The 25115-nt window shown below is 50.2% G+C and overlaps 1 long non-coding RNA gene across 1 annotated transcript in view; it reads left to right on the top strand.

Annotated features, from left to right (window-relative positions):
- Positions 1-22997, top strand: part of LOC130705003 (uncharacterized) — a 138175-nt gene extending 115178 nt beyond the window's left edge. Inside the window, exons 3-4 of the long non-coding RNA XR_009005589.1 lie at positions 21174-21295; positions 22499-22997. This is a non-coding gene — a long non-coding RNA (uncharacterized LOC130705003). The remainder of the gene's footprint in view (positions 1-21173; positions 21296-22498) is intronic.
- The last annotated feature ends 2118 nt before the right edge of the window (positions 22998-25115 follow it).

Here is a 25115-nt window from a genome sequence, read left to right as displayed (position 1 = left end):
TATTACCAAACAACTCCAGCGCGGTTATAACCGCGGTGTGCGGTTTGCAAACAAGCTGCTGAAATGATACACTTTAAATGAAAGAAACGTTTGGCCCTTAGGGCGTGTGCCGGGTGGCTATTTGCGCAGAAAAAAAGGAACGATATTCTTTCTGCATTGGTGTTTTCACTGCTTTGCCAAACTCTGCGCCCCTTCTGGGAAGGGCGAGTTAATTTCCAAGCTCTGCCCACACTTTCCCTCCATCCAGCCACCTCCTCTCCCCTGACAGTGTTTCCTGGAATGTGGGTGACCTGGGGATGCCTTGGCCACAGCGCCCCGGGGTCAGCGGAGGAAATTACAGTTGGAGCGCATCTCAATCAAGGCCTCTTGAGAGCGCTCTGGCCTCTCTTGGTCTTAAGAGGAGGTTGCCTCCTGGGCCGGCGCTGGGCTCTCCAGACTTATGCTAAGTAGCTCCCACTCATCCGTGTAAACACGGGCGTCCTGGCGTTTCCCACAGGCCTTATGTAAAGTGATAAATTGCCCCTAGAAAGGCTCGACCAGCACGTGGGCCTTAATTGTCTCCTGGCACCAGGGGTCCCTAGAAGCCCTTGAAGATGAGTTTGCGGCTCCTGCGGACCATCCGGGGACCCTCAGCCCTCCTTGCCCCCGTCCCGCTCCCGCTAAGGCCACGCAGGGTGCACCCCGGGCGCGCCCCTGGGGATGCCCGGCGGCCTAGCAGCCACCCCTACCCCCCCAACACCCCAGCCGGAGCCTGCAACGCGCGCCAGCCCGCTTTTGCCATCGCCGTCGCCGTCGCCGTCGGGGGCAGGGAGCGCGTGCTTCCATCGATTAATTAGAAGCCGGAGTCGGTGGAGCCCCCGCCCGCCGGCCTGCGCTCCGCCTGCCAGGGGCGCCCTCCCCGCAGCCCGCCGGCCCTTTGATCGCCCGCGGCCCGCAGCCCACGCGGCGGCGGGCAGGTGGCGGCAGCCGGGCGCAGCGCGCCCCAGCGCTTGGGTCCCCGGGCCGCGGCGAGCTCCCCGCCAAGCCGCACATCAAGGCCCGGCCGGCCGGCGGGCGCCTTCATTAGCAGCCTGAAATTATAATATTATGTTAAAGAACAAAGCTGCTCCCCGGAAAAATATGTGCTGCATATCTGACAAAGATAAATTGGATTATTCAAAATATTCTTGATGAAATGTTACATTTTGCAACTAATTATCAATCTGTTTTATCTGCAGACCAGCTGGGCATTTTTGTGCATGCAAGACCTGCCTTTGCAATGATCATAAGATGTCACTGTAGCGTTTACATCTTTTATTTCAAGATTTAAATAACTAGGAAGTAGCTAATGTAATTCACTGCTGAGAAGAAAGGCCAGCTTCTTGATTCCTTTCCAAAGCGATCTCCTCCTAATGAACTTCTTTGGACTGTGCGTAATGAGGCTTTATTCAAATAATGTTTAAGGAAGCCTCTGTCAGTGTAATTTCTAAAAAAAAGGGACCAATGTTTAATACATTTGAAACATCTCTATTCATAGGACATTAGCTCATGCAAGCACACAATGGCACTTGCCAATGAGACATCCGTGTTGCTCTTTTCAGCTGAACTCGGCCTGGCCGAGCCCTCTGATACCCTCACAAATCCGAGGCCTTGGCCTGCCTTTTTATCTGGCATTTTCTAGAGCTGAGATGTTTAAGATACTCTGGGCTGATATAAATCCTCACCATTAGGAAGATTCAGCTTTCTGCCCTTGTCTACCCATCAAAATCTCTCTCCTGTTCTCATCTGTCTGGGGGATTGTGTCAATGTAGTTTTCTTGTTTTGTGAGCATTTTATGGTTGGAGGCAACTGAAAACCAGAATCTGACAGATTCTAGGCCCTTCACACTTTCCTGGAGGGTAGAGAGTGGCTAGAAGATGCACTTCATCTATATGCTTAGCGGTCGGCCCTCTTGCTTGGCTGAATGCACTTTCCATCCAGACTGAGGCAAAAGACTAGAAGCTGTTGCGTATAAACACTCAGAAGTGCTTTCCAACCTGCTCTGGTCTTTCTTTTGTTACAGCTCAGAGAGAGATATGAGAATATTCTCTTTGTGGAGCAATCTTCCCTTCTTCAGTCTCAATACTCTTTTTTTTTTGTATATAAATTAATTAATTTATTTTTGTCTGTGTTGGGTCTTTGTTGCTGTGCACGGGCTTCCTCTAGTTGCAGCGAGTGGGGGCTACTCTTCGTTGTGGTGTGCGGGCTTCTCATTGCGGTGGCTTCTCTTTGTTGCAGAGCACGGGCTCTAGGCGCATGGGCTTCAGTAGTTGTGGCACGTGGGCTCAGTAGTTGTGGGGCACGGGCTTAGTTGCTCCGCGGCATGTGGGATCTTCTGGGACCAGGGCTCGAACCCGTGTCCCCTGCATTGGCAGGCGGATTCCCAACCACTGCGCTACCAGGGAAGTCCCTCAATAGACACTCTTGACAGCCGGAGATGGAGAAGGCAAGGCTGGGCTTCATTCCCATTGCATAGATGAGAACACAGAGGCACAAGGGAGGGAGGGGATGATGTGATTTGCTCAAAGATACCCTGAGAGCTGCGGTGGAGGCGGGGCTGCCAGCCTTTCCGCGCTCTATGCGCAAGCTTGAAGCGCTCCACTTAGAGGGATGAAAGATGAACTTGTAGCTGATGGGAGGAACATGTGGGAACCTTCAGGCTGCGGATTTCCCTTCTCAGTTGAGAGGTCTTCAAAGTGGTTATGAGGGAGCACGCCAAGGAAAATCAAGCAGCCATTTTCCCACTAAAAATGACAGAACATACATCCTTCTTGCTTTTCTAATTGATTTCATTCTCACCACCTTTCCACAAAATTCTCCCCAGACAGGTTCTCAGAGCTGTCAGTAAACCATCTGAAATTTTGCATGAAGCACATTTATGTGTGCATTTCTCTATCTATCTATAGAACTCTTTTACCCCTTATTTGGCTTGGTTAGACAATGTCTTTTGTTCAGATTCCAAAAGAAAATTATACCTGATCTACTTTCTGCCTGATTTGACTCCGGGTTTTTCTATTTTGACATTCCCATATTAATGGTCAAATTACAGTGCTCAGAACACAAAGATTTCAAAGAAACACTGACTGGGCCATCCTAAGACTGCTCTTTGGTCAATCTCATCTTTTCTTTTTCTTTTATTTTAAAAAGTTTTTTAGCTTCTTTTTTCATGGCAAATTAATTAATTTTTATTGGCGTCTAGTTGATTTACAATGTTGTGTTAGTTTCTGCTGTACAGCAAAGTGAATCAGTTATACGTATACATCTATCCACTCTCTTTTAGACTCTTTCCCATATAGGTCATTACAGAGTATTGGGTAGAGTTCCCTGTGCTATACAGTAGGTCCTTGTTGGTTATCTATTTTATATATAGTAGTGTGTACGTGTCAATCCCAATCTCCCAATTTATCCCTCCCCCCCTTTCCCCCTTGGTAACCATAAGCTTGTTTTCTACATCTGTGACTCTATTTCTGTTTTGTAAATAAGTCCATGTGTACCATTTTCTTAGAATCCACATATAAGTGATATCATATTTGTCTTTCTCTGTCTGATGTACTTCACTCAGTATGACAATCTCTAGGTCCATCCATGTTGCTGCAAATGGCATCATCTTCTTTTTTCAAAATGCTTGTTTCCTGCCTAATGCTTCTTTTGCAGGAGTCCATGTTGTGCCAGATGTGAAGGTGAAGGGGTCCCTTCACCCCACTGGCCGTTGTCTTTTCCCACATGGTCTCCTGGGTCTTTTGCCCAGAGTGATTTTGGGGCTGTCATCACATGATATCAAGAAAACAAACAAACCCCCAAATTCTCTGAATGGAGAGTGAAATCTCTCTGTCACAGAGATAACTATTTATAGGGCACCAAATGTTGGATGCTGTGTTTTTTTCTAAAATAATTTCTAATTATTATTTATATTTTGGAAGACATAAAACAGTTTTTATTTTCTCTTCTATAGAAGAGTTATTGTGTGTGTGTGCAAATTATTTAACCATCTTCACAGTATGTGATACAAAAAAATGTTGGAACTCTTCTGAAAAAGTGTGCTGTGCTTTCCTTGTCCTCATCAGTGGGTGGTGAGTGTGGCTGGGACCACAGTGGTACTCTGCAGAATTCTTTAACGTGTCTAGAGCAGGGATCGGCAAACCTTTTCAGTAAAGGGCCAGAGGATTTGTGTTTTAGGCCTGCAGGCCATCCTGTTTCTGCCGCTGTGGCTCTAAAGCAGCTGTAGACTATGTAAGTCAACAAGCGTGGCCGTGTTCCAATAAAACTTTATTTATGGGCACTGAAATTTGAATTTCAGATCATTTTCATGTGTCATGAAATATTATTCTTCTTTTGATTTTTTCCAACCGTTTACAAATATAATAACCATTCTTAGTTTGTGGGCTGTACAAAAGCAGACCGTGCCCAGATGTGGTCCACAGGCTGTAGCTTGGCCTCTCTGCTTTGGAGTGTAACGTAGATCTTTCCAGCTGCTCTAAACTCCCTTGCTGCTCTGGTAGGCGTTCATTGTAGGAATGCCTTTTTTACCCATTTGTATCTGCTTACATAATATTAGGCTCTCTATTAGCCCCTCTCCCAGTTTTATTGAGATATATTGTAATTGACATTTAATATTGTATAAATTTGAGATAATGACAGGATTCCGTATACATTGCAAATCGATCACCACAGTAAGTCTAGCTACCATACGTCACTGCCCAGAGTTACAAGCTTTTTTTTCTTGTGGGGAGAACTTTTACCATCTATTCTCTCACTCAAAGGGAGGGGATTATATAAGGTCATCTGTTAGGATGAGTCCATGTGGAGGTTTAATTTATATGGTTTCAGCGAGCGGGAAAACTCTAAAAAGTCAGATGGTTAAATGAATTCTGGATCTAAACTAAGGAATGAAAGTGATTTGGACCAACCTCTCTGCGCAGCTGCTGACAAAGACTGTGATTAGACGGGGTGGGGGGGGGGGTGGGAGGGGAAGGTGAGGCAGAGGAGAGGTGAAAGGGAAGTAGCAGCAGGGGGGAAGCGGGGAGGGTCCTCCTGAGGACTCTGTCCAGGCCTAGGAGTTAAGGAACAGACTGCGTGCTGCCAGCCCTTCGGAAGCATCTCTTAACCCCAAGTTTTTCTACAAAATCGCACGCTCATACTTATCCATTCCACAGACCTGTACTGAGCACCTACTATGCGCCAGGTCAGTGCCAGACAGCCTGGTGGGGCAGCTCCCCGTGGCTGCCATCACGGATCGGCAGAAACTCAGTTGACCTGTTCCACGTCTCTCTCTCAGTGTCTGGTGTTGCTGGCATTCCTTGGCTCGCAGCTGCATCACTGCAATCTCTGCCTCCGTCTTTACATGGTACTCTCCCTGCATGTGTCTCTGTGTCCGAATTCTCCTCTTCTTATGAGGAAATCAGTCATTGGATCAGGGCCCAGCCTACTTCTGTATGACCTCATCTTAACCTCATGACATCTGCAAAGACTCTATTTCCAAAAGAGGTCACATTCACAGGTACCAGGTGACTTGAACATCTTTTTGGGTGACACAGTTCAACCCACACGAGACAGAAAGCTGAGTAAATAGATGTTAGAATTGGGACCCAGGTGCTGGCTGTTCCTTCACCGTGTGGCTTCGGTGGCCTAGGATTGTCCCTGATTTTTCCTTGCAGCAAAACCCAGTTGTGGCGTTTACTGCTGCTGCAGGGTCTCCAGAAAGATCTGTCCTCACACAATCCCTAGTGAAATCATGCACAGGCTACTGAAGGTTTCTTTGGGGGTTTGCCTTGCTCACTCGGGGAACAACTTCACAGGCCCCAAGGCCCTTCCTGCCACACTATCCACGGGGCTCTTTTCTGGTCCCTCCTCCGTGTAGCTGCTCCTCTTTGGGATTTCTCTTGGGAATTAGGATTCCGCCATCCTTAATCAGCTCGGCCGCGATTCCTGTCCCCAAAGCTTGCAGACGCCACCCAGCATTCAGCGTAAGGAAGGGTCCTCCATCGCCTGGACCCCGTCCTCGTGCACAGCTTTGCATCCCTTCGTTAGGTAAGCTTGCTCTCTTGGGGTCTCACAGCTCCGCCCCAAGACACTCGCCAGCATATTTCTTCTGCACAGGCGCACCTCGTTTTACTGTGTTTCACTTTATTGCGCTTCACAGATACTGAGATTTTGGCAAATTGAAGGTTTGTGGCAGCCCTGTGTTGAGCACACCTATTGGTGCCATTTTTTCCAATAGCATTTGCTCACTTCACGTCGGGGTCACGTTTTCATAATTCTCACAATATGTCAAACCCTCCACCAGCAAACAGATTTTGACTCGCTGAAGGCTCAGAGGATGTTTAGCATTTTTTAGCAATAAAGGATTTTTAAATTAAGGTATGTACATTGTTTTTTAGACATAATGCTATTGCGCACTTAACAGAGGACAGTACAGGATAAACAGAACTTTTATATGCACTGGGAAACCAAAAAAATTTTGTGTGACTCTCTGTATTGCAATGCTTGCTTTATCGCAATGGTCTGGAACCAAACCCGCAATATCTCCGTGGTGAGCCTCTGTGTGTATAGTGTTGTCCCCGAGAGGAATTTGGTGAATGAAATGATCCCCAGCCCCTTTCCAGCCCCCTTGATAGGGAGCAAACACAGGAAGAGTGTCCAGCTCAGGTGTGGAGAGCAGAGAAGCTGCCTGAGGGATGGACAGAAGGCCCCGGAGATGACAGCCAGGTGAGGTGGGAGGGGAAGAGTGTCTGCAGAGTGCACCTGCGCGGTGAGGTGCTTCAGGAGAGGCGCGGTCCTCCTGCGGCCTCGGAGTGGTCTCCGGGGAGGAGCGGCGCTGGGCAGCTCGGAGCTGCCGTGTCACCCCGGACGCTGGGCCTCAGCCACAGGCCGGGGGCGGGACCGTCCCTAAACATTAGGCCTCAGGGTCTGGGGGGTAAGAACTTCTCAGTTCCAGCCTGGGACTCTGGCCAAGTGCCAATGAGAGGAGGTGATTCCATCCCCCGGGGAATTTCTAACCCCTCCCGTGTTCTGTGCCCCGTCCTCAACCCTAAATTGCACTAGATGTGCTGCCCTTTGAAATTTCACTTTATTTGACCTTTGACCCCCATCCATGCAACCAGTCTCAGAATTTTGGACTCATACTGTTTCCTGAACCACCGCCCCTAAGTTAGACCCTGTGAGTTCAGGTGCTGGAAACATACAGAGGGCAAACAGGTCCACAGCCAAGCTGAAAGAACCACAGGGTGGCTTCTGAAAGGGGCTCAGCCAGGAGTCACCTTTGCTCTTTTTCATTACGACTACCACATTCATCAACACATTCACCGTCACCATGACAATCGTCACCACCACCACCATCACCACCACGATCACCATCATCACCATCACCATCACCACCATCACCGTCACCACCACCACCTCTACCACCATGACCACCTCTACCACCACCACAATCACCACCACCACTTCTACCACCATCACCACCACCACCATCACTATCCCTACCATCACCATCACCACCACGATCACCACCATCACCACCAACACCAACACCACCATCATCACCTCCACCACCACTACCACCACCATCACCACCATCACCACCATCATCACCACCATCACCACCACCACCATCACCACCACGATCACCACCATCATCACCACCATCACCACCATCACCACCACCACCACCACCATCACCACCATCACCATCACCATCACCCCCTCCACCACCACCATCACCACCATCATCACCACCACCACCACCACCACCACCACCATCACCACTGTGCATTTCATGCCCTGTGATCTTATTTAAGGCTCACAACAACCCGGCAAGTAAATAGTATTATTATTTAAAAAAACTAGTTTATCCCTGTTATTCAGATGAGGAAGTTGAGGCTTAGCTAGCAGAAGTACTGGTCTCACTTTACCTCTGCTGCAGGGGCGCTTTCTCCCAGGATCAGTGCGTGTGAGCGTGCATGCTTGTGTGAATGTGTGTGTGTGTGCACATGTGGGCCTGTGTGTATGTGTGTGTGCAGGTGTGTGTTGTGAGTCCTCAAGGAACAGCAGAGCACGTCGTCTCTGAGAGCACATCAGGACCACAGGGAGTGAAATGTGGGCAGGCCCGCAGCGGGGCTGACCCTGGCTTTGTCCACCAGCCTTGGGGAGTGTGGGAGCCATGCTCCGGTCTCCCCTGGTTGCCTGTGTGAGCCAGCCAGGCCCTTTAACTGGCAGCATCAGTGCTGTGCAAGCTCGACTGCCTCTGTGTCCCCTGGCAGGAGGGGCTGGAAACCTGGGGTCTGCAGAGCTCTGCGTGCGGGTGCTCAGGCTGGGGGAGGAGAGCCAGAGAGGGGGAGGGGGGAGCAGCCGCGTGCCCGGTGCCTGCGGTGCATCTCAGAACAGCCCTGGGCTCCAGACCCGCCCGCCTGCCTGACAAGGAGCAGTCCAGGCCTGTCCCAATACAGCGTCCATCAGCCACAGGTAGCGGTTTAAACATAATCAATTAGCTGATTAGTTATCGATCAGTTAAACAAATTAATTAAAATGAAATGTAAATATTCAGATCCTCAGTTGCAGTCACCACATTTTAAGCGCTCAATAGTCACATGTGGCTGGTGGCCACCAGCTCTGGTGGCACAGATGAAGAATATTTTTGTCATCACAGAAAGCTCTGTTGGACACCATTGCCCTAAAGGGCAGGTCTCTGAGCACGACCCCATGGCCTGGGTCAGAGGAAGGATGCTGTCGAGACTTCAGGGTCCCCCGGCCCTGCTTTGTTCTGTATAGAGCCCATCTATACAGCCACCCACGAGGGGAAGGCTTTCACTGGTCCCTGGGTCATTGGAGGACTTTATAGGCAAGTTCAGGGGTTTAGATTCCATCTGACCTATGAGAGGAGATGGGGGAGGGGCAGGGGGACAGGGAACTGTCTTTGTGGCTTTTTTTTTCTTTTAAATACACCAGTCATGGTACTGCACACTTCACACATGCTACCGACAGTAAATAATAGCAACTATTGTGTACTGGGTGCTTAGGAGTGGGAGGGCTTAAGCCCCTGTGTGCCAGATCCCATGCCTGTCCTCGCTAAGCTTCACTTCCCACCGGGAGTGGGTGTCAGCACCAGCCTCGTTCACACACTGAGACACCTCTGGCTGGAACAGCCCCAGCCCCAGCTTGTCCCGTCCGTAACCGTGGGACTGATTCTGCTTGAATTCTGTCTTTAAATCCATTTCCCAAGCATTCACCCCAGTCTCATGTTTCCTCTTTTATTGGAATAATTATAACTTTTTAGCCTGACCTTAACATATATACTTTTTCCCCCTATTTAAACTCACCCGGGGACCACTTGCGGTAAAATGGGACGGGGACTTGGTGACTGGGTGTTGACCCCTCCAAGCCCCCTGCCATTTGTTCTTGTTTTTTTCTTCTTTAATTAAAATGTAGTTGATTTACAATGTTGTGTGTTCTTGCTTTTTTCCTTTCTTTTTTTTAACAGACTTGCAGATTCTCTTAATTTTAAATCTCATCGTTTCCGTTATAAGCTGTCATCTTTTGGAAAGTTATTTGAGACCTTTTGTCCTCACATGATCACACAGTTGCTTTCTCCTCTAAAGAACTTGAAAAGAGTTTACGTTAAATATTAGAGCATCTTGACTACCACTGGCTAATTTAATTGTAGACTTCAAGATAAGCTTCAAGGATGTTTTTCCATCACTGGAGCTGTCAGTGGTATTTTCTGGTGAGAGGTTTCAGTTGAAAATCCCTGGCCAATCAGGACTTTACTCTCAGGAGGAAATTAAAGAAATCACTTGAAAATAGCTGAGAAATAGAAAAAAAAAAACCCCAACCCTCTTGGCTCCAGCAGGCGTCCTGGAAAGGTGGATGGGAGGTCAGCTGAGTGCTAAACGCTGTTCCTGGCTCTCAGGTCCTCCCTTGGTACAGCGGCTCCGATGGCCCAGCGATGAGACAAGATGGAGTTGGCTGCCTTAAAGATGACTTTTGGTGGGCTGCCGTGGTCTGTTAAAATCATAAAATACGTATGGCAAGTGTCAGCGTCGGGGCAGGGAGCAAGGCCCTCGCTTCAGCTGGTCTTTAGAAAAAGAAAACAAGCTCAGTATCTACTAGGAGATCAGTTTGCACCCGATTTGGTTTAAATGCTAAACCCTATGAAATGATCTTAAGCAGAAAAATCAATTTCCCAGAAGTCTGAGATGTACACTGGAACTCTTATATTTGAACTAAATCTAGGTAGAGTTAAATAATTGAGCTGGCTCTCTTTAAGTGCTACAAATGTATTTCACGCTAGAAATAACTCAAGTGAGTCGGGCAACTCCAAAGGGTGCCAGGGCACCCAGGCCCTTCAGAAACGGGCCAGGAGCAGCTTGAGAGGGGTAGGGCCAGGGTGGTACTGAATCCCAGGCATCTTCCTATCCAGAATAAACGGGGAGAGGCAGGGACCAAATCCATGATCAGAGCTGGAGACTCTTGAAATTACCTGCATTGACATCAAGGAGAGTCAGGGGCTTGCCCCTCGAATGTGGCATTTGAGAGGCCAAAGACACAGCCTGGGGACCCCTTGGTCTTGCAGAGGAGCAGAAAAAGATGAAGGTCACTGCTCCTGACCTTGCTGCAGTTTGGTCCTGACTCCCATCTCCTGCCTGGGTTGACCTGGGAGCCACAAATTCTCAGAGCCTCAGTTTTCCATTTGTAAAATGGGACTTCATTTGCTCCTTCAATTGTAGTTTTTGACTGTCCTGGGCACTGGGATACAACAGTGAACATGGTGGACAGAGCCTTGCCTTTCTGAGCTTGTGGGTCTCGTGGTAGAGGCACACGGCACAGAGCCAACAGGTTTGCAGAAGCATTTGCTTTGGGGAAGTGCTGGAAAGGAAAAACACGCACATTTTAACAAGCGTATCTGCTTCCTTGGGTCCGTGGGTGGGGGGGAGATTGAATAAATTAATACAGCAAACTGCACAGAGCTGCTCAGTGAACGCTAGCTTTTACTACTGTGGTCCTTCTAATATGATGGCTACTCTTATTGGTATTACCGTCAGCATTGTCTTCATCACACAGGCGGGGGAGGAGAGAGAGAGGAAAATAGGAATTTAGGAGAAGGGAATTAAGTAGAAACCCAGGGTTAGCGCAGGGAGAAGGGGGTTCTGGGATTGCGCCCACCAAGAGGCAGGCACATGTTTGCTGCCTCGAGCCCAGCTCCCAGCCCCCAGCCCAGCTCTTCCCAGGAGGTGACAAGGAAGCTCCTTGGGGCCAGGGACATGGCTTGGACCCCGCTGGCTCTTGAAGTTCCTCCATTCCCCTGCTTTATCTGCAGAGCATTTACAAGTGGGAGCAGGCCAGACCCTGGCGTGAGCATCTCCCTGCTGGCGAGGGACCAGCGGGGTGTGAGGGCTGGTCCAGTCCAATCAACTGAGGAGCAGGAGGCACCCCAAATGCAGGGAGCACAAGTGTGCATGTTTATCATTGGATTTCGAAGCTGGCCCTTGGGGTGCATTTACACTGAAGCCAGCACCCCCGTGACCAAGGCATCTGGACAGCTCTCCTGGCCTTCCTTGCTAGGAACCCATTCTTCTTTGGAGTGTTTTTAACAGCTGGATGTTTGCCTTGCCAATTAAGAATACACGGGTCCTGTAATAAAGGCATCGATAACCCTTTGTAAGGATGACGTGACGGGCGCAGATTTGGAAGATAGAAAGCAGATGAGGGTTACTTGGAGGTGAAATGTGGTTTTCGATGCTTGCAATTGAGGCTCTGAAATCCAAGCTCCCCCTGAGTTTCAATGGCCTATATTTGTTTGCTTATTTTGGCTGCTCTCTCTGCTGTTGGAATCCCCTCTCCCTCCCCTGCAGCAGGGCCAAGTGACACACGTTTAATCTAAAACCATGAATCCAAGGTTCTAGCGCCACTGCTGTCACCAACCAGCTGTGTGACCTCGACAGGCTACTCAGTCCTCTGGCAAGATCCCTGCTTTCTGGTCTTCAAGGGAGGGATTCATTCCTGACTGCAGGATTCTGTGGTTGCATGGGAACTTGCTTTCCTTAGAGAATTTGGTTAACACAAAATGAGATCATGGGAGGACCATCCAGGGCCTGTGAACCGAGGCAGGCAACAAGTGGGTTCATTTTTTTACACGTTCTATATTTGCAGGAAAGCACACCCGGCATCCTTCCGTTGACTTAGCTGCCAAGTCTGCATTTAATTTTTTTACTTCCTCTGGAAAGTCCTGGTAATACATTGATAAACTTCCATCTTTAAATAAAACCTCTGTGTGAAGAGGACACCACTCCCCAAAGAAGGCACGACTTTCATCTCAAACAGCACCCCAATAAGACTGATTAGTTGACATCAGGGTGGTGAGAAGTACTCTCTAGCCTGTGATGTACTGCAGTCTGCTGGAGGACGTCATTTTTGGGCTTTTATCCAGCAGGAATGGACAGTAAATAAATGAAGAAGTATATTAGGCTGAACCGCTGACATTTGTTTGCAGGGTAGTAAATGTTTGTGAATGAAGAGCAGCAAAAGATTTTTTAATAAATGCTTTCGTGGCGGATTTTATACTAAATCATTTCTTGACATTTCGACTCAAACCAACAGCTTAGATAATGGATCATACCATATGCATATACTCTGGTTTGATAAATCCTCTGCTAAGAGGACCTCCATGAAACTGGATTCCCTCTAGACTGGGAGAAGATTGTATGTGGAATAAGTTAATTCAGGGAAGTTGGGGAGGAACGGGTCGGTGATCTTGCCCACTCTCTGAATCTGAGCTGAGGCTCAATGAACAGTCTCCTTGGGTGTTCAGTTTGGGCTGGACTGCGTTAAATAAACTCCATAGTGAAGATGATGCTTCTATTTTCTGATGGGAATGTTTACGCAAGAAAGCAAGACAGGGGCTTCCCTGGTGGCGCAGTGGTTGAGAATCTGCCTGCCAATGCAGGGGACACGGGTTCAAGCCCTGGTCTGGGAAGATCCCACGTGCCGCGGGGCAACTAGGCCCGTGAGCCACAACTCCTGAGCCTGCGCGTCTGGAGCCTGTGCTCCGCAGCAAGAGGGGCCGCGATGGTGAGAGGCCCGTGCACCGCGATGAAGAGTGGCCCCCGCTTGCTGCGGCTGGAGAAAGCCCTCGCACAGAAACGAAGACCCAACACAGCCATAAATAAATAAATAAATAAATAAAATTAAAAAAAAAAAGTTAAGGATGTACCTCACATATCTTATTAAAAAAAAAAAAAAGCAAGACACAGAGGGCCTGAGAGGAAAATGAAAGCGTGGGCAGGTCAGCACGTGGACAGGCCCCTGTCAGCCGTGCCACCTTGTTCTCCCTCTGAGCCGTGCAGGACCTCCCTGGCCATCCTTCCCTTCAGGTCAGCAGACGCCAAACCAGGACGCTCGGCTGACTCCCTGGGCTCCGCGGGCAGCCCGGTCTCGCTGCCTGCCAGCCCCGGCGGAGGGCAGCTCTTCCTCCTGGTCTGGCCTTAGGGGCCCACGCTGGCCCCTGTGGATTCAGATGCTGGAGCGTCTTCCCACCTCACTCTGGGCCGGTTCCTCCCCTCCTCTCTGCAGGGGGCTCCCCTTTGTCTTGCGAGCCCCCACCATCTTCTGCTCAGCAGAATCTCCCCTTTCCTCCAGCTGGGTCCCTTGCGACCTCCTGCTGGAGCCTCCGCCCGGCGCTGCCCTCAGAGAGGGCCTTGCCCGAGCCCATTCTGTCTTCCTGGCAGCGTCCAGGGTTTCTCCTGGGAGGGTCTGTGGATCACCAGGCCTGCTGAGTGACAAACACCGATTCCTGAATCCGAATCCCTGGGGACCAGCCCAGGAAGCTGCATCTCCAGCAGGTACCACCTCTTGGGGTCCAGCCCTTACGAGGTCCCCAAGAGGGTGTGTGGAACAAGTGAGGGAATAAATGAGAAAGGAAGAAAGGCATGCTGCAACCTTTAGGTCTCACATCTTACTGTTATTTTACGTGTGTCCTGTCGTTTTCAGAAACGGTAAGTGACCTCATCCTGATCCATTATGATGTTATAGATTAAGCCATCCTTCAGAAAAAAAAAATGAAAGAATCTTGACAATGATAGTTGCTGTTAATACCACTCTGGACATAGGTTTACTGACTGATGAATTTAGCAAGTTTGTTTCTGAAACAACATGAGGAACAGCCCAGGGTTCCACCAGCGGGTGGCATGGCCATGCTCGCAGAGGCGTCGGCAGGGCCAGAAATGGCATCTGTGGGGCTGTACAGGAACCCCCCAGTGAAGCCAGTGCGATGCACGCTCAGGGCCCCGCTGCCTCCCGGGCTGGCTGGGCTGTGCAGATACTGTGGAGTGCCGCCCTGGGCCGTGCGCGGACACCGAGGGACATCGTGAGGCCTGTCCCCAGTGCGGGGTGACATTCGCACAGCCTGCAGTCAGTGCTGGCACATTCCCTCTCTGATTTTCTTTTCCCCGTTTTACATACTCACTCTCCCCGGTGAATAGTCCCTGGCAGGTTTCCCAAGATATCAAATTCCAGGAGAGAAAATGCACGGGTCATGTGTGAGGACTAAACAGAAACCCATAGGTGGAAACGACTTTTGTCAGATGTCTGAGAAACAGGTCCGCCTTCAGCTGCGGGTTAATCAGACATAGAGCGGCGGGTGGACGCGGGCACGGGACCCTCTGCACCTTCGGCGGCTCCCAGGCTCGCCTTGGGCAGGTCACGCCGCTTCCGGGGGCTGCAGCCATCTCATCTCGATAATTAGGGTCTCGGATGAGCTGGGCCAGGCTCCTTCCGGGTCGGAGAGTGTGTAATTCTATCCGCCTCCGTCAGTCCCAAGTTGCCATCCTCTGCAACTGGTATTCGTAAGGCCGGGCCACACTTAAAACGCTTAGCGGGAGTGTGGGTGCCTGTAAAACCGCCTTTAGTTTGCTTTGCGACTGGCTTTGACTTGTTTCTAAGCTTAGAAACAGATGAGTTGAGCGCATGAGAAATGTTTATCAGGTTGCAGGTTGACAAGCTTTCTGTTCGGATTGCAGAGACTTATCTGGCATCTCGGTAGGACCTGAAGGTGTTACCCAGCAACGGCGGGGGAGTTTCCCCCGCGTGCATGCTGCAGAGATGGGCCCCGGACATGGATGCCCAGGGCCCCGGGGAGACATAGGCTGCAGGTTGCTTTGTGGGCCCGTGTCAGGAGGGGCTGGGCTCGGAGCCTGGATTTTCTCATCTGTAAAATGGGGGATAGTGGTTCCCATCCTGCTTGTGAGGAGTAGCACACGCAGTAATACACGCTGCAAATACATGCAAAACACTTTGAATGGTGCTGGCCTTTATTAAGGCTACATGAGCGTTAGATATTATTATTATCACAGTTCACCCGTGATGTATGCTGGCTAAGTCCCTTCAGCAGCTTCCCTCTGGTCACAGCCCTTTCCTTGTATTGGGAGGAAGGTCAAGTTTCTGATTTCGAGGCCCCGGTGACCTGGTGCTCCTGGGTAACTTGATCACGGAGATGGGATGCTGGTCCATGGAGGGCAAAGGCTCCTTACAGGGCGAGAAGCCGTGAGGGGGCAGCAGGGAGGGGGGACATGTGGCCTCACGTCCTGGGCCTTTAATCTGGGGACAAGCTGGGCTCCTCATTTGTTTGGCATTAAGTCAGCAGGATTTTTATTTTTTAATTAATTTATTTATTTTTATTTTTGGCTGTGTTGGGTCTTCGTTTCTGTGCGAGGGCTTTCTCTAGTTGCGGCAAGTGGGGGCCACTCTTCATCGCAGTGCGCGGGCCTCTCACTATCGCGGCCTTTCTTGTTGCGGAGCACAGGCTCCAGATGCGCAGGCTCAGTATTTGTGGCTCACGGGCTTAGTTGCTCCGCGGCATGTCGGATCTTCCCAGACCAGGGCTCGAACCCGTGTCCCCTACATTGGCAGGCAGATTCCCAACCACTGCACCACCAGGGAAGCCCAAGTCAGCACGATTTTAACGCCGGATGTTCATGAGCTCCAACAGCGCCCAGAACAGGACAGACTTGCCCTTCGGGTGGGGTGGTCCAGGCCAGGGCTGATGCTCCTGCAGGTCCTCGAGGCCTGTGGACACGTCTCCACTGGGGCAGCCGTGTCCTCGTAAGCGACGCTGTGTGCGTGTGGCTCCCAGGGGCAGGGACTGTGCTGGCGCCTGCGCTGGTTCTCAGGTGCTGATTGTTGAGTGAGAGCGGGGGACACAGCTGCTCTGCAGGGCACTTCATCCAGTGTGTCTCTTCCTGAAAATGGGGGTCCCAGAGGCTCCCCCCCCATGTGGCTGCATCAGCCCCATTCTCTCAGAGTCTCCTGGGAGGAGCATGGGCCTGTGTCACTGTGAATAGAGTGTCACCCACCTGTTTGGACAGCCGCCGTGTGTCACCTACCCCGACTGTACTCAGTGTTTTCTAGCAGCTGTGTTTTTTAAACAGCTGTATTGAGGTACAAATTACACACCATAAAACGCACACATTTTCAGCCTACACGTCAATGATTTTTAGTAAATGTATAGAGTTGTGTAACCACCACTGCAATCAAATTTAGGACTTTTCTGTCCCGTCCACCCCAAAGATCTCTCATGCCCCTTTGCCATCCCTCCCCACCCGCCCCAGCCCAGGCAAACACCCACCTACTTTCTGTCTCCATAGATTTGCCTTTTCTGGACATTTCCCATCCGTGGAATCATGCGATATGCAATCTTTTTCAGCAGCCGTATTGATTACTTTCCCTCCTGGTTCCTGGCAGGAAACAATTTGTATCATATTTGTGGCTGGGAAGTACCTGGGGGTCGGGAGAGAGCTGCTCTTGCCCACGACGCCTGTAGCCACACGTGCGTCTCCCCAGCCTCCTTCTCCCATCGGCTGCCTGTGGGTCCTCCACGCCCACGTGCCTCTCTAGGCTCCATCTCACCGCTGAGAACAAGAACAGTTCTCCTGTTTGGTAATCTCAGGATCTGAACCGGAACTCCCTTCCCTGCCCCACACTATTAGTGAATCCTGTGATCTTCCCTTGGTGGACAGGCTCTAACGGGGCCCCTTGGTCCCCGGTCCCAGCCCCTGCAGTGTGGGTGGGTTGTGGCTTGCTTCTGACCCTAGATGACAGACGAGGTGATGGGAAGTGTGTGCTTCCATGGTTCTGTGACCTAGGATGGTAGCATCAGTCTTGCTGGAATTTCTCTCACCCCGTTGGTTGTGAGGCAGCAGGTGGCCATGTTGGGGATCCTTACATGGCAAGGACCATGGGCATTTCCAGAAGCTGAGGGCAGCCTCCTCAAACCTAAAGCTCTCAGTTTTACAGCCACAAGGAGCTGAATTCTGCCAGCAACCACACAAGCGAGAAAGTGGATCCCTCCTCAGTCAAACCACCAGATGACAACCCTGGTCTAGTTGATGCCGTGCCTGCAGCCTTGTGAGACCCAAGCAGAGGACCCAGTGAAGCTATGTCTGGACTCCTGACCCACCGAAACTGTGAGATCATAAACGTGTGTATTTTTAAGTTGCTAATTTTATGGTGATGTGGTATCGGAGCCATAGAAAACTAATGCCTCTCCCCCCCGTAAGGCAGCCGTCTCAGAGTTATCCTTCCTGATGCTCCAGCCCCCCCTCCCCCAATCTTCTCCTCCAACCCCACCGCCCTGCCTTGCTTCAGGCTTCACATCTTGCCTCTGGACGATCGCAATGGTCTCCCACTCATCTCCCAGCCGGAGGGTCTTTGTGCGAAGCAGGACTGGCCCTGGCGGGCCCCCGTGGGGTACTACAGAATCTCATCATCATAATCCAGTTCCCACATCCTTCTCAAACTCTCTTCTGGCCACACTGAACAACTTGGCCGTTCTTAGATATTCTTAGATATTAGATATTCTCGCCGTTATTAGATATCCTTAGGTAGTTCCACCTCTGTGATTTTGCATCTGCTGATCTCCCCGCCTGGAATGCTTTTCCATCTCTTCTTAGCCTGAAAAACTTTTTTTTAAAATTTTTATTTATTTATTTATGATTTTTGGCTGTGTTGGGTCTTCGTTTCTGTGCGAGGGCTTTCTCTAGTTGCGGTGAGTGGGGGCCACTCTTCATCGCGGTGCGCGGGCCTCTCACTGTCGCGGCCTCTCTTGTTGCGGAGCATAGGCTCCAGACGCGCAGGCTCAGTAGTTGTGGCTCATGGGCCCAGTTGCTCCGCGCCATGTGGGATCTTCCCAGACCAGGGCTCAAACCCGTGTCCCCTGCATTGGCAGGCAGATTCTCAACCACTGCGCCACCAGGGAAGCCCCTGAAAAACTTTTATTCATTCTTTAAAACGCAGGTCCAATATCAACTCTGTTTGAAACCTTCCATGGACTCCCTAGACAGAAAGAATGTGGACTTTATTTGGCCCACTGTGCTTTCCTGTGTTCACTGACATTCACATTGTTATTTTAGTCTGTGCCCCCCAGTACCTCCAACAGAGTATGAACAGGGATTTGGATTTGCTGTGCCCTAACCAACACCTGTGGTGTTTAACGTACATCTCTAGAACAAATAGCCAATTACCTGCTTGAATAACTGGCTGGCCACTTCAATATATAGAAGCCAGAACCTCCAGCTGTGACATTATATCATGGGACTCTTAAGGCTCCTTGATTTCCAGGGAGTTGGGTGTGTAGGTCGGGTGGGATGGGGCAAAGGTGGGGGGCTTCCAAATGTTGAGACACATTCTGGGTTGTTCTGTAGATCTGAATGTCATAGGCGTTGCCCTACTGAAGTTCTCTCCCGATCTGGGTGCCGGTGACACCCACGGTCCCTGCTGCTCCATCCACGATGGCGCCCTCCTCCATCCCCTGCCCGGGGCCCCAGCACGTGGAGACCAACCTGATGGAAGTCTCAAACCGACACTAATATGTATAAAGTAGATAACTAATGAGAACCTGCTGTGTAGCACAGGGAACTTCACTTTGCTGTGCGGTAGAAACTAACACAACATTGTAAAACAACTATACCCCAATTAAAAAAATAAAGAAGTCTCAAACCGTGTATAAAGCATCTGCCATATTAAGGACCTTTCTGCCATTGATCACTACAATTAAAATTGTGCTCTCTTGCCCCAGGTAACTCCTCTCTTCACTGCTGTCTGTTTCTCCCCTACACTCTTTACTGTCAGATGTATGTATCTTTCTTACTTATCTGCTTGTTTTCTGTTTCCCCAGGGCGACTGTAAGCACTGTGAGAGCTGGGGTCTGTCCGTCTGGTTGTGTCTGCATTCCCAGTACCTGGGACATCGATCCTGAGGACCTGGTACCTCAGGATCGATGGTTGAATGAAGGGGAGAGAGCACAGTCTCCGTGGTCCAGCTCTGCCTGCATCAAGGCTGCCTCCCCTCCTTGGTCTTCCTTCCCCTTAGGATAAAGAAGATAATCCTCACCTCCAGAAAATTCTCATTTATCAATTCATCCCAGATTAAGGCTTTAAAGAAAGCCCTCTTTTTAGAGATTACATGTAACTCTAACTTAAACTATAATTCTAGCTCTAACCCTAAAGTCTAAAAGATGTAATACAAACTTTTCTTCCTGGAGTATTTTTATTTTAGACAATAATTTCAGTTTCTCTTCATATATAATACAATATTAAATACTTAGACTGCCAGTAGGTTCCTCTTTGGTTGATTGCACTTTTAAGGACTTAGAGCTAAAAGCGTGAGGGTAAAGATGGTTTTAGAACCACGTGGTGTTCGAGTGAAATGGTATCACCCTCTGGGGGGGACTTGGGTGGTGGTGGGGGTCTGACTATCATCCTTTATGTGCGTTATGATCTTTTGCCAACTTATTGCTGTGTGATGCTGGATACGGGATGGGGGTGATTGACTTCTCAGGATTGTTTCCATCAGTTTCACGTTCTTTGCAGAGGGAAGAGAAAATTCCCTCCCATCCACTTCTACTGGGGCTTGTTAAGCCATGGCCTTGGGGGCCAGCTGATCAGCAGTGAGGAGCAGTGAGCGGCCAGCAGCCTCAGCAGTCACCGGGCAAGGACAGCCTTTGGCTACTCGGGCCCAAGGCCAGCTGTGCTTCACGGAGGAGGTCACCTTGCTGGCAATGGAAGAACAAGTCATGTTAGCATCCCAGAGCCCACTTAAGTCTGCCTGGCTTGGCATTTGGGGAAGAAATCAATGACATGTATGTGTTGGGCCCTACAGCTGGGCAGCGGCCAATGTGCACTGCAAGGGTCTCAGGGTCAGTATTTTTCCAGGTGATTATTTTCTATCCGCGAGTCAGTGGAATAGAAGGGAAATGGCGTTCCTAGCTATTTGAGGGAGCACAAGTGAATAAGGCAGCCTCTCCTAAGCCAGCCCTACTTGTATCATATGTGGTCCGAAGAAATGAAAACGAATCCCTTTGTGGCCAACTATATACCCCGAAGAACATTCCCATGTGGGGTCTTGTTCTGTTTTCAACAGTGAACACTCTCCGCCTCTAGCAATGATGTGAGGATTTTCCGCGGTGAATCAGAACCAAAGGCTGCTTCGCATGACCTCAAGGAGGGAAGCCGGTAAACACACGAGGCGGTGTGCACTTCAACTCCAGGGGCTGAGAGCGAGTGACAAAGCGCGCTTAGGTCCCAATCAGTTGTATTCTCTAGGAGCTGCTGCCTGAGCCGTGAAGGAGGAGATCCCGTGCAATTCAGACGTACTCCTGGGTCACCGGGCAGAGCCCTCTCCTTGGTGGGCACAGCAGGGATGCAGGGTTGGGCTGGGACTCCACTTCCCAACCCTTGGGAAGGGGAGTCCAGAATGACCGCCCCGGTACAGCGCTAAGGAGCTCTAGAGATGGCGAGGTCCTGCATCTGGTGAGGGAAAGAGATGCCTCCGTGGCAGGGGGCACATGTCTTTGGAGAGGAATTAGGAGATTGCTGCTGCTGGCTCTTCTCTTATAACAGTGACACCTCCGCTCAGCCGGTCTGTCCTCTCCAGGAAGGCAAGTCCAGGTGCAAAAGCACGAGTGGATTAGAGGTTCCCAAAGGTTCTTCCCACACTACCTCCCCGTCGGCTGCTCTGCCCGGTGGTGGCTGTTCCCTGCAGAGCACGCCTGGGGTTCCAGGAGCACCTCGTTCTACCCTGGGAAGCATGCGGAGCACAGCTGCGAGTGTCCTCATCATGCCCCCCTCCCTGTGCTGTCCTCTCCAACCATGCATTTGCTTTGGTCTCTGAAGGCCATCCAGACGCCCACGGAGCTGAGCTTTCAAAGAGCCGCGGACAGCAGCCATCCTCTCACTGTGATCACCAAGGTTGCCCAGGGGCCCCTGAGACTGCGCTGACCCGATAATGGCAATCAGTACGTATCTCTCAGATTTCTGCTGAGCCCTTCTGGTCAGCGATGCTCCAGGCTAAATCCCGGGTTCCATCCTTAACTGCACGATGCCGATTAACTACCTGTTCCTTTTCTTTCCGGTTCCTTGAATTAGTCTGCACTCTTTGCAGTGATGTTTAGTAATTCTCATCGAGTGTTGAGAAGCCTGCTGGGACACTGCCAACTGATCTTAACAAGCCCACTTACTGCAGGATTTCCCACTGCTTTCCTGGGCTGGGAGTTCCTTAACCAAAGGCAGCTCTCCCAGGAGAACCTTGCGAAGGTGCCTCGTCATGAATATTTTGATGTCGGAAACATTGGGCATGCAAGTTGTTTGCAAAGGCGGCCAGTGTGTTTGGAGGAACAGGGTGGGCCTTGGGCAGACTTGGAGCAGGGTGGGATTCCGATTCTGCTGCCTTCACCTTTTATCCTGGCCTGTCTTTCTTCTGGGTCATCCTCTCCCGGTCCCCCCAGCTCCAGCCACTCTGCCACACGCCGACACCGAAGGCTCGTGCACTAATTGGTGATTAGGCATTAATGCCTAGTGCATGTTGGCTTGTTTCCTCTCCTGGATAACTTTTTCTTCCCTTTTGTATTAGTTAGAGCCTTTCATGTCTTAACAAGGGGGGCCAACTTGTATGAGATTTCAGGCGTGCTGGGTGGGCGAGTTCGGGACTTTTGGCTCCCCTCCCAAACTACACAGGCTGGGTGCCCATGTGTGCCACACTGGGCCGTGCCTGGCCCTGGGACTGGCTTCCACAAGACTCTCAGGACTGTTTGATGGAGATGTTGATGGAGGCGGGGGAGGGGTGGCGGTGACCTCTCCAGTCCCAGCTGTAGAGCATAAGAGGGGAGGGTATCTGGATGTTACGGGGCTCTGTGGGGTAATGAAGGATGAAGCACCCCTGTATGCAGCTAGGCACCCCAGCTGACAGGAACACTACAAGGACAGACTCTTTTGAGCATTAAGTAGATGGAAGGAACCTCCCGTTAGAAACACACATGCTAGGAAATGAGAATTTGCCATCAGGCAAGCTTAGGGGCAATCAGCTTATTGTACTAGGAGTCTTGATCATCCAAGAGCCAGTGAAAGGGTTCAGGAACAAACTCAACCCAATAAATGGATTGATGCTTACAAATTTACTACAGGGTTTGATTCTGAGAACTGATTCATTTTCATCTTCCCAGATTCCTCAGATGTGGGAGAGAAGCCACGTGGAGAGAGATCATGGTTCTTTGGTGCTTCGGATAAATGAATGATGTTCTCTGGGCTTAGAGCAGCACCGTCAATAGAACTTGCCGGTGATATTCCGTATCTCTGTGGCGTGGCAATTCACTAACTCAGGAAGTTGCTATTTATTTTACACACTTATTTTTCAAAAGCATTTCCTGCTCTACATAAAAAAGGCTTGTCGGGGCTTCCCTGGTGGCGCAGTGGTTGAGAGTCTGCCTGCCAATGCAGGGGACACGGGTTCGAGCCCTGGTCTGGGAAGATCCCACATGCCGCGGAGCGACTAAGCCTGTGAGCCACAATTGCTGAGCCTGCGCGTCTGGAGCCTGTGCTCCGCAACGGGAGAGGCCACGATAGTGAGAGGCCCGCGCACCGCGATGAAGAGTGGCCCCCACTTGCCGCAACTAGAGAAAGCCCTCACACAGAAACGAAGACCCAACACAGCCATAAATAAATAAATAAATAAATAAAATTTTAAAAAAAGGCTTGTCATTTGAACTAAAGCCATTCTGTCTGCTTTTATCCTTCTTTATTTATCCTAAAGAAATAGTCATGTACGTGGCCAAAGCTTTAGCCTGGAGGATGTTCCTCACAGTGTTATTTATCCAAACGTGAGACAATGGTACATCAGGAAATAAGAGGGTGATAGAGCTCTGCATTCTTTCAAAGATGGAAAGAAAATGTTTAAGGACTTGAAAATTGTTCATATTATGTCAATAAGTGAAAAAAAGCAGGTTGTAAAATAACAGGTAGAGTATAAGCACATTTTTGTTTTGAAAAGGTATATATGTTCATTGAAAACAATTAGGGTAATATACCAAAAATCGTGGTTACTCTAAGAAGTAGAATTAGAATTAGAGATGTTTTAAAATTTTCTTTTTTTCCTTGCATTTTTATGAATTTTCCACAAAAACATGTTTTGCTGTGAAATTGGGGAAAAATCGTTTCTTTGGTAAAGGACAAGCCAGAGGTCAAGGTGCCATGGGGGGCGGGGAGGCAGAGAGATTCTGCCCTGGGATTTGGTTCCGTCTCCCCGAAGCTCACTGTGTGAGATGTTCTCTGGATGTGAAACTGTGGGAAGGCTGTTTCTAGTGAATCCTTGGTCCTCAATCAAAAAAGCATTTTCCTCCTTTGCAAAAAGCAAAGCGCAGCCTCCGTCTGGTCCTCGGTATAGAGCTGGCCTCGTGTGGCGGGCCCGGTGGGAATGCGCCTCTGTGAGCAGGCAGCGACACCGCCACTCCCGTGCACCCAGCCGAGAAGGCAGCTTGGACCCACGCCTGGCTCAGGAGATGCTGTGTGCGGGTGGTCTGCAGAGCCCCAGGCCCTCCCAGCCACCGCGACAAGCTGAAATGCCCGCTCAATTAGGTGTCAGCCGGAATCCACAGGAGTGTGGTGAAGGGCGCGTGTCATTAGGACCCAGGATGGGGCAGGGCCTCTTCATAAACCGTCTTCATCAACCAGGCAAACACTGGGCCACAGAGCTGGGACCGTGCGAGGGGACAGTTAAACGGTTTTAACTGGATCTCACTCTCTCTCGGCACACTCATTTGGTGGTGAGTTGACCTGCGATTGGAAAAAAAAAAAAAGAATTCTTTAGATGTTTGTGTGTTTCTGGCAAGGTCTGACTCTCAGGTCAAGGCAGGGGGCTGACTGCCGACAGCCAGCCGGGCTCTCCTAACCTGCAGCCCTCCCCAGGGTCACTTTGGGAGGCCACGTGACCCTGTCAAAGTGGAGCATTGCTGAAAAAATACATTTAAACTCGACATTTGGAACAGCCTGCAAAGCTTGATGGTCGTTCATCCAGTTACTCTTAAAATGGCCAATCTTATTCTTAGAAGAAGGCATATTTTCTCTTTGGAAATAGAAAAAAGGTCATTGGAGCTGAGAGTGATGAGGAATCCACGGGCTGAAGGGTGTCTCTGCCCTATTAGAGCACACTGGGCAGGAAAGATCCTCTGCGTCTTGTAGCTGAGGGGACAGAGGTGTATCCACGTTTATGTGGGCAGAGAACGCCTGAGCCCTGACACTCACTGCCCTGCAGTCTGGCTCTGGCTGGAGTGAAGTGGGGGCCGGTTGGATAAGATGGCCTCGTGCTGGTGACGACTTGCAATGACCCGGTGCTGCGTTCTAGCAAAATCCCACCATGAACGATGCTCCTGTCTTGTGCCCACAGCTGGTTCTGGGCCTTTGGGGTGTTTCCGAATCACTGCACTCTGGAATGATGCCGGCTGATGTTCAGGAAGATACATTATGTGACGAAGGATGAACATTCCACGTCTTATCTGAAAGTTTTGGTGTCAGCCATGGGCTACTCTCCTCATTTTGTGCTGCGATCACTTATTTTCCCGGGTTGAGAGATTTATGTGCTTCTTCCAATAAAACAGCCTGCCATTTAAAACCGTGCCTGTTTGGATGCAATCAGAGCAGAGTGCATCCGCACACGCTTCCCCAGGGGTCTGCTCCCCCGCCGGGGAACAGCGGCACCACACCCACTCAGAAATTAGGCTGGTGTTTTTCTGCCCCTTATGAAATATTTGGACTTTATCTTTAATATATATTCAGATGTTGATCTTT

Source organism: Balaenoptera acutorostrata, chromosome 16 (genome assembly GCF_949987535.1).
Source record: "Balaenoptera acutorostrata chromosome 16, mBalAcu1.1, whole genome shotgun sequence".
Lineage (NCBI taxonomy): Eukaryota > Metazoa > Chordata > Mammalia > Artiodactyla > Balaenopteridae > Balaenoptera > Balaenoptera acutorostrata.
Note: the sequence above shows the minus strand (reverse complement) of the source record. Positions and strands in the feature narration are given on the sequence as shown.